Source organism: Protopterus annectens, chromosome 4.part1 (assembly GCF_019279795.1).
Source record: "Protopterus annectens isolate FY-2018-M chromosome 4.part1, PAN1.0, whole genome shotgun sequence".
NCBI lineage: Eukaryota > Metazoa > Chordata > Ceratodontiformes > Protopteridae > Protopterus > Protopterus annectens.
Genome location: NC_056734.1, coordinates 589,302,306 through 589,312,305, shown reverse-complemented (window position 1 = coordinate 589,312,305; position 10,000 = coordinate 589,302,306).

Sequence of the window (10,000 nt, the reverse complement as noted above, 5' to 3'; positions counted from 1 at the left end):
CTCACAGGATCACTCACAACATGCTCTGAATAAACATTACAATGCTATGCAATCACAACCTGTGATAAAATTTCATTGTACAGCATAAAAATGAATAAGAATCACTAGATACAATGGTGTTAATGCAGCATCAATACATTTATATAGTGTTGCCCCTGTCTGGAATTGAACAGCAAGCAATGCAACTCTAATGTATAATTCATCTCTGGTTTGGCACCTATGTCTTTGATGCAAGCAGGTAACCTGTAAATGGTTCATCACCCAGGCCCATGATTACACTTATCAAAGGTATCAGAACTCATCAGAGATTTGGGATGCATAGCTAGACTTAAAAGGCCCTTGTGGTAATTAGCCTAGTAAACACCTATGAACCTATAATAACACAAGCACCAAACTGCAAGCCTTACTAGTATGACAGTCAGGCTATGCTAAATTATTACATTATCTGTATATGTGGTAAACAATCACTGAGAAGAAAGGTATCATGGGCTTCTGTCACAATATAAATGGACACATTATCACGGTGGTACATGTCAGTCATGCATTACAGTGTAAGGCCCAACAATACTAACAGGAATTTAATCTGGATGTTGAACACAGGAGCATCTGACAGCAGACAATGCATGATATTTTACAGGATGAATGCACCATGGTAGAAATGTTACTATAGATGTGACATATGTGATTATGCAAATGCATTTTGTTGTGTTCTTTCTGCAAGGGATATGTGTGCCTGTGATTGCTGTAGCACATCAACAACATATAGCATGTTGTCTCATTCTCCCATGCCAGAGGGTAATGCCTCCTACAGATGTTATGTAAGGAACATGGAAGAAAATGTCATCATTTCTCTGAATAAAAACATTTCTATGTGACAAATTGTCATATTTTATAGTAAGAGGGATCAACATCTACATGTGTACACAGCCAATGTGCTTGACAACAGTGTTACTGACATGTACAGTTACAATAATAGTCACAAGTGGTGTCCCACGAGGCTCGGTCCTGGGACCCCTACTGTTCGACATATACTTCTCAGAAGTACAGGCAAACACAGGAGGACTATGGCTAACCAAGTTCGCCGATGTCTGCAAACTGGGAGCCATAACTGACTCTCCGACTGACATGGACATTCTCCAAAAAGGCCTTACTGAGACAGACACCTGGTGTCAAAGTCATGGTCTCAAGCTAAATGCCAAAAAATGTATAGTCATCCCATTTGGGAAAAACAAAATACCCATGAATTATCACATAGGTGGTAGCCCCCTTAATACAGAAGAGGCAATAAGAGATCTGGGGACCCAAGTAGATAGTAATCTCTCCTTTGACAATCATATTGCCAAAGTAGTTAGGAAATCCTTCTATGTAGCCCATCTAATTACTAAAGGGTTCACATCTAGAAATAAAGAGGTTATAGTGCCCCTCTACTCGTCACTCATCAGACCCATCATAGAGTACAATGCCCCATTTGGGATGTACCTCACAAGACACTTCCAACAGCTGGAAAGACCACAAAAGTACCTCACCAAGAGGATTACTGGCCTCAAACATATGTCTTATGCAGCCCAATTGGAAAAACTTCAGCTGTATTCAGTCGCATATCGCTTACTCAGAGGTGATCTCTGCCTGACTTACAAAGCCATGTCCAACTCAGAATTGATGAACATGCTCCACCTAAAGAAATCCAAGTCACTGCAAGCCACTCACTCTAGTGAGCTAAACCTTGCCACAACAATAAATAGAACATGCTGTAGGGACAGATTCCTGTCACAGAGACTCCCCATACTTTGGAACAAAATTCCTAACTACATTAGGCAGAGCCCCTCACTAACACTCTTCAAAAGAAACCTTGATGAGTGGATGGGTAAAAGAAAATACACCCCTGGGATCACTTCATTGGCTCTTCTTGACAGAGGCTCAGTTAATTAATCAATAGGGCGGCGAAAGCTGACACACTCTGGCTAGGCTTATAAATGCCCTCGGGCAGATAGCCTAGTACCTGCCTATGAACTTATGAACCTATGAACAACTATGCTATCTGAGATTAAACATTCTACTTACTGATTTGGAAATGGGCACTAAAGGTTCTGGTAACTGCAACTATTGTGTATATATAGACCAGTCAAGATTCTTTAGACATCATGAAATGGGTCATCTCTGGGAGATTAGAACTAGGGCCAGTTGCAATACTAAGAATCTGATCTACTTAACTTCATGTGCTAAATGTTACAGATTCTATGTTGGTAAAACAAATTGCCAGTTAAAAGAATGTATTAGAGACCACTTGTACTGTACTAGAAGGGGAGAAGAATACAGTGCATTGGCCAAACATTGAATTATTTTTTAAAGGAAAAGGTTTTAATGTTAACAATGAACAATTGCGACGTAAAAGCACTTTTAATCCCCCAACACACCCCCAGCTCAGAAACTTTGAATTAGGATTGGAACATGAGTTAAGGAAAATTCTGAGTTGTCACAAGGTGCAGTCTAATTTAACAGACTCTGAACAGGAGATTTTGAAGTTACTAAGTGATAATAAGAATATAAGAATCATGAAGCCCGACAAGGGTGGGGGGGTTGTGCTGATGGATTCCATAAACTATGAGAGTAAAATGTTTGTCATTTTAAATGACACTACAAAATACACCAGAATATCCCTAAATGAAATCAATATTGCTTACAAGAGAATTTATGTCATTTTAAATGATTTATTATTGGATGGGGTCATTGACATGAGTACTTTTAAATACTTGCACGTAGAAAAACCGAGAATACCCTCTATATTTGGGATACCAAAGGTGCATAAGGATGAAAATGACCCGCCTTTGAGAGTTATAGTTTCGGCCGAAGGTTCGGTCACTGCACCTTTGGCAAAGTACATAGACCAGAAAGTAAAAAAGCTTGTTTGTGATAATTCTGTCATTTTAAAGGATTCCTGGCATTTACTAAGAAAATTAAATGAATCACTTGTTAGTGAAACCAAAGGTTTTGGTACCTTGGATGTGATTGATTTATTCACAAGTATACCCCATGAAGTAGGTTTAGGATGGTTTGAGGAAATGTTAGTTGATTCTAAACTCCTAAGACAGAATAAATTTAGAACAGTGTTATTACTGATGGAGATTGTCCTAAAGAATAATTTTATCTTTTTTCAAGGCGAGTATTTTAGACAAATTAAAGGTGTGGCTATGGGAGCACATTGTGCTCCCACTTATGCCAACATTATTATGGCATTTTGGGAGAACAAGTTTGTCTTGAACTCAGAATACATCAGCATGTGGAAGTTATATAGTAGATTTCTGGATGATTTGTGTTTCCTATGGGGGGGTACCGAAGATGAATTTGTAAATTTTGTCGAATATCTAAATGGTACCACTGAATTTTTGAGATTTACCTACAAATTTACAACTGAGGAACTTAAATATCTTGATGTTAATATTGTTAAGACACAGCGAGGTTTCAAATCTAGAATCTATAGAAAGGAAACATTTTCAAATTCATACTTGCACTATTCAAGTTCGCACCCCCCACACCAAAAAAGAAGTGTCCTGAAAGGGCAATTTGTGCGTGTGTGCAGGATGACCTCAGATGATGGGTGGTACTTTGATGAATGTAAATACTTGAAAAATATGTTCTTGAATAGAGGTTATCCCGAAGAACTTATTGACAGTGTTTCTAAGGAAGTTAACGAGGGTAGAAAGGATAGGTTTGCCCCTATATTGGGTAAAGTTGAAAATGGTGCTACCCAATATGTCACAAATTCCATAGTGGATGGTTCAAATAAAGAATATGCATCAGGTATTATTACTACATAAGATGGACAAGCAGGGTTAGTAAAAAGAATTTTTAACAAAGAGTGGAAAAACTTTTCAAGAGTTTCTGACTTAAACTATATTTTTCAGAGTGACATAAAATATATTTATAGGAAAGGTAATAGCCTGAAGGATATTTTTGAAAGAGGTAGTAAAAGGAACTTTCCATTCGCAGGCACTAATAAAAAGGCTGGTGTACATAAATGTGGTGCATGTAGTTACTGTTCTTATCTGATTACTGGAGATACTATTAACTTACGGGCAAGGAATAACAAAATATTAACTTTAAAAACCTTTGCCAACTGTAATTCAAAAGGGATTATTTATCTTGGCTTATGTAAAAAATGTGATGCCTTTTACGTGGGCAAGAGTGAAAGAAAGACAAAACAGAGAATTTATGAGCACATTTATGATATTCGTACCAAAAGTGAAACCAATTCTTTGTATAAACACACAAAAACTTGTTTTGAAGCAGAATTTCAATTTTTTATATTAGAGGTTGTGCCAAAGGACCCCAGGGGTGGTATGTGGGAGACATTAGTGGAATACAGGGAATTATACTGGCAAATTGTTTTGGAGGCCAGTAAGACCCCTGGTTTAAATGATATGATCTCACTCGCCCCGGTATTAAAAATGAGGTCTGCTAAATTGTGAGATGTGTGTGTAATAACATGGATGGTCAGTAGAGGGCATTATCACAATGTGTTTTTACTTTCTTGTATATTAAGTGTATATATGTGAATTCATTGACACATTTTTAAAGTTTTTAAACATATTTTAATATTTTTTACACATTTAACATTATGTCAATTTACTTATATGTTTTATTTAAAAATTTAATGAGGTTTCCTATGTATGACAGAGCTTTATATGCAGTTTTTAATGGTTGTTAATGTATTTATTCATTTAATGTATATTCAGAGCGTTTCTATTGGTTGATTTAAATGTCGTGGAGTGTATATATATGTGTTTAATTGAATGAACTTGCATTATCTGATGAAGTTGTGGACGAAAACGTATGGTGATTTGTTTCAGCGTTTGTGTATACCGAGTGAACTGTTCTGCTTATTAAATACAGTGTGCCTTATCTAGCAGTGGTTCAGGGTGCTTTGTTTGGCATTGGCCAAACATACATTGTCTGTGGGTACAGAACATACTTTTTTATTTCAAGTACTTCAAGTCCAAACTGTTAATGAGAGGTTAGGTGATGTGGTCAACAACACAGAGTTAGCAGAGTTAGGATGGATTTTTAGGCTTGGGGCTCATAGGGGGTACGGACTAAATGATTCAGTGCCATTAAAACCGGTTTTAAAGAATAGGAAGATCAAGAAATAGTTTGCCTATATTATTTTTATTTTTTTTTTTATCTATTGATTTTCTTGATATTTACTATATGTTACAGAATTTGATTTATTAAGGGATATAATAATGGTAGTTACATTGTATAGACTATTATTTGATAATACTTTCTGTAGCTTTAAATGTTTTTGAGGGAAACTGATTTGATTTATCAATTTATGATATAAATGGAGTGCTTTTTTGTGGTTTTACTATGTGTCTGAAGAAGTAGCTTGATTTTGAAAGCCCTTACACCATACATATTCTCTTGGATTTTTACTTTTGTGCATGCTTCTGTGTTTTGAGATTTCTTGGAGATAACTGCTTTGGAATTGGCTCACTTTGTTCAGGGACATTTCTTCAATATTCTAATTAAATATGTGTTGATTGCTTTCGAAATCCATCTGCCATATTAACACATACACATGTATGTGTATGTATGTATGTGAAGGGGTTTGCAAATATGTGTAAGCATGCACGCATACACATATGCCAGATATTTATGCCAATACTTGTAACTTAACCCAATGGCATAACAAACCTTTGAATGACTAAACTTTGCAAAATAAGTCTCCCAGGCACTGTAATACTCTTGAGATCACTGTACTGCAAAAGTCATTTATCATCATTTTAAGAAACATTTCAAATATCTGCACTGTGCAAATGAACTGGGCAGAAGAAGCTCAGAGCAAGAAACATTTTGTAGTAATTGCATTTTGCAAATAAACAGTACACAGCACATTGAAACTTATCCAAAATAGTGGTACTTTGGTAGATAATTCTTTACAGTGCAGGAAACACTCTGTAATGGGGGCACTTTGCCAATAGACACACAGAGCACAAGAAACGTTTTCAAAATGGCTGTATTTGACTTCACTTTATGAAACAGTTGAACTTTGCACACAAATAAATGCTTCAGAATAAATGCACAGTAATAAGCACACTTTGAAATACTTCAAATAACTCTAATTATGCCCTTGATACAATATGAAGTCATAGTTATGCCAAAGCACAGCACTTTGCCAAAAAACATGCAGTCGCCTTGCTTTATTTATGTTTAATGTGACCTTTTTTTACCATTATTATATTCATTTTGCACAATAAAGATCTCTTTTCATGCCCATTGTACTTTTCTTGTGCTCGGTCTACTCTAAACATGCCTGTTTTGCTTTAAACACATTTGCTTTGCTTTACACATACTTATTTTGTTTTAAACATATTTGTTTTGTCAAATATCTTAATCTTAAACATTTTGCTTAATCAATAAACCTTTTGTGCCTCTTGCTTGTTTAATAAAATAATGCAGTCTGTGCCCTTGTAAGGCTCTGTTTTATATTTTTCATAAAGTAAATTGTGTGTGCAAGTTTTCATTACCTTTGGTTCTTTTCTGGCTCTTTTTTCACGCACGTTTCTCTTAGATTACCTTTACTGTTATCTCTGCACCTCGTTGCTCCAAATATCAATCTCTGGAATCCCAGTTTTGACACCATGTTGCTCGTCTTGTCTTGATAAAATAGACAAGTCTTTGTGGGTTCTGTTCAAGCAGCTTTATTATGTACAAACACTTTACGATTATAGCTATTAACTTCAACTTAGGCAACTTATACACAAACTAAGTACATACATTCTTACATGTTTACTCTCTGACTACACTTTCAGAATGACAGTAGGTACAACGTGTGCCCGTTATTTATACATGCATGCTCATTACCTACTACACTTCTTAAAGACACATGCACACTGTGCTCTACACCAGCCCTACCTAACAGCCATATATAATGACATCCACTTTCACCTTTAAACCTCTGCCCACATCCTATAACAAACTACTTCTAAACAAACTCAAACCATGTTCTACTTTAGATGATTACCTTCCAAGCAAGTACCTTAAAATACCAGCCAACAGCATTTCTTATCCTTTCTACATCCTTATAAATGGGTCAGTCCAAAAATCTCACAGTTCATCTCCCTGAAAAAGTCACAAATTATCCATGTGCACAAAGAAGGAAATTTAACACACATTACTAACTTTAGACCTATAGCGATCTTTCGCCCCCTCCAAAATACTTGAAAAATGTATTCAAAAGTAATTGCTAAACTATCGCCTACAGGAAGAACCCCTATCTTCCACACAACATGACTTCCTTCCTTTCCATAGTGCTAACACTGCACTTGTAACCTCTATAGATACTGTCAATAAAGTTAGAGATAATGGCAAACTGGCCTCCTCCTTATTTCTAGACTTGTTTAAAGCTTTCTACACAGTTTTTACAGCAAACTTCTACTTCAAACATTGTCACTAGGTCTCCCTCAGCCCACCCTTCTATGGTTCAACTTCAACCTGTCCAATAGGTATAAGTCAGTAAAATGGCACTCCATCCTCTCTTTATACCTTCCAGTCACCACCAGTGTACCACAAGGCTCTAACATTGGTTCCCTGCTCCTTAACATTCTCATTAACACCTTCCACAAATACACATAACAGGCCTCACTAATAAAGTATGCATATGGCTCTATACTCGTTTGCACATCGGATAACATGGCACACCTCCAAATAATTACTCAGGAAGCTTTAACAGACACTGAAACATGACTTTGTATGTAACTCACAGCACATGCTCAAACCCATCCCCCCAAAAAACTAACCCTCTGCATTTCCCCCAAATCTCTTCCTCATGAAAAAAAAGATAAAGTCCTCTCTCTTGATAATACACTGATTGAAGTCACTTCTCATGGCAAATTATTATGGATGATAGTGGATGATAATCTTAAATTCGACCTGCATATAGAAAATTTCATTAGAAAAACTCATCAAAATCTTGGGTTGCTCTACAGAGCAAAAGTTTTCTCACCAGCACAATTAACTATACTTTCCACTACTTATCTATTCCTCACACTTCTTTATGGTGCTCCCATGCTTACTGACCTCCAGGAATCCCAAAAGTCAAAACTTAAACAATGCTATAACAAAGTTGCTAAAGTTGCAGCAAATAGCATGTTAAGAACACACCACTGTATAGCACCAAAAAGCTAAATTGGTTAGATTTACCCAATTAACACACATATACACTGCTTCTTACCACGTACAAAATTATCCAACATCCATTTGGTTGTCCACACTAATTCCTGTCAACCTCTTAGGGCAAGAAATCTAGACATAGTCATAAATAATGGGAAGATAAAAGGCCCCAAAATAGGAACCCTTTTTAAATATTGCACTTGCAAACTCAGCAAGTTGATAGAATAACAGTTTTTGCATTAGCATGAATTTTCTGAGTGGTATGAAGTTTGAAACTCAAATAGCTGTCATTATTTCCTGACTTCAACTCTCAATAATTTGCCAGTGATTTGCCAGAAAACCACAATTTTATGAGAAACAGAGCAAAAATATGGGGCAAAAATCTGGACATTCTGCAAAAGTCTGTACAGCTGAGAGGTAATAACATCCTAAAAAACTATGTTCTGTCCACAACCTATTAAATCTGCTGGACATTGTCTATACTAATGTCATGTTGCTAAAGCCTGAAACACCTTACCTTTATCCATCAGGTCAATACTCTCCTTCCCATCCTTCAAAACCGTTCTGAAAGACTTCCTAGCCATAATCTGGCTCTGTTCTTGCTCAACACCAGGATAAACTACATCCCTAAATGTGGACAAATGCCTATTCATAACTTACATATCCTTACTTTCCCTTCACTCACTTTCTTACTTCTATCAATTTCTCTCTCCTGAATTTCCGCTCTAAATATACCATAAGCCTGCTTTTTGTCTGACTTCATATTGCAATTCCTATTTTTGTATTAATGGAATCAATTGAAATGTTTTAAGCAAAATAGAAGGATGCTCCTTTAAATATTTGGCACCAATTTTGGCTATTTAAACTTTGGTAAAATTTTTAATTACTGGTTCTGAGGAAGTCTGTAAGTTGACAGATGAAAGTGCTTAACCAGTGAATGTACTATTCAGTTTTTAAATAAAGTAAGTTTTACTGTTCGAGTTGTGCTGAAGTTTTTCCAGACCTGCACCAGTTTTCATTTTACGGGTTATATTGCAATTCCTGTTTGCATTAAATTAACTTAACTTACCTTTAATTTCTCAATAAACTGGCTAAAAATTCTCTAAATATCAACTTGTACCTATTATTAGCCAATGTCTCCATGTTATGTCTAAATCTGGTATACTTATTTAATCTGCAGATGTTTTATATTACTTTTGAAGATTGTAAAATTATTGTTCTTAAAATGTTTGGTAATACTTTGAAGCATTTATCCCCAGGTCTCTACTGAAAATGGGCTCCTACCCAGTTGGACTTTTCTTGTAATCAAATGTCAATAAATAAATAAATAACCTATTGTTTCATGCTGAGTCTGATAGTGATGGTGACTCCTCCCCACAACTGACTACTACTGTCCTTCAGACTAAACATAGGAGTGTAGCTGATGTGGGTGTCAATACATGTCTGAGGGTGTACATTTACTGTTACAGGTACATGAATTTTCACAGTGACATCATGGCACTGACCTGCCTACACTTGCCCATGTTATCAGTCTTGTAGCACATCAGTTGTATGTGTTACATGAAGGTCAGGGGTGCAGTCTTGGAGATGTCATATCAGCAATGGCTGCACAGCATGATAGTATGGTTTCTGTTGCAGTCTCTGTTCAGATTCTTGTTATAGTGGTGCTAGGGCAGTGCCATAGTACAAACTGGGTGTACATGCCCTGGACCTAATGAACAGACTACCTCCAGTGGGGAGAGGCAGGCCCCATGCATGCACATCTGCTGTTGGTCAACGTATCAGAACCCGGCAGTCATGTCCAGACAGACACTTTGCAATACTGGTCCTA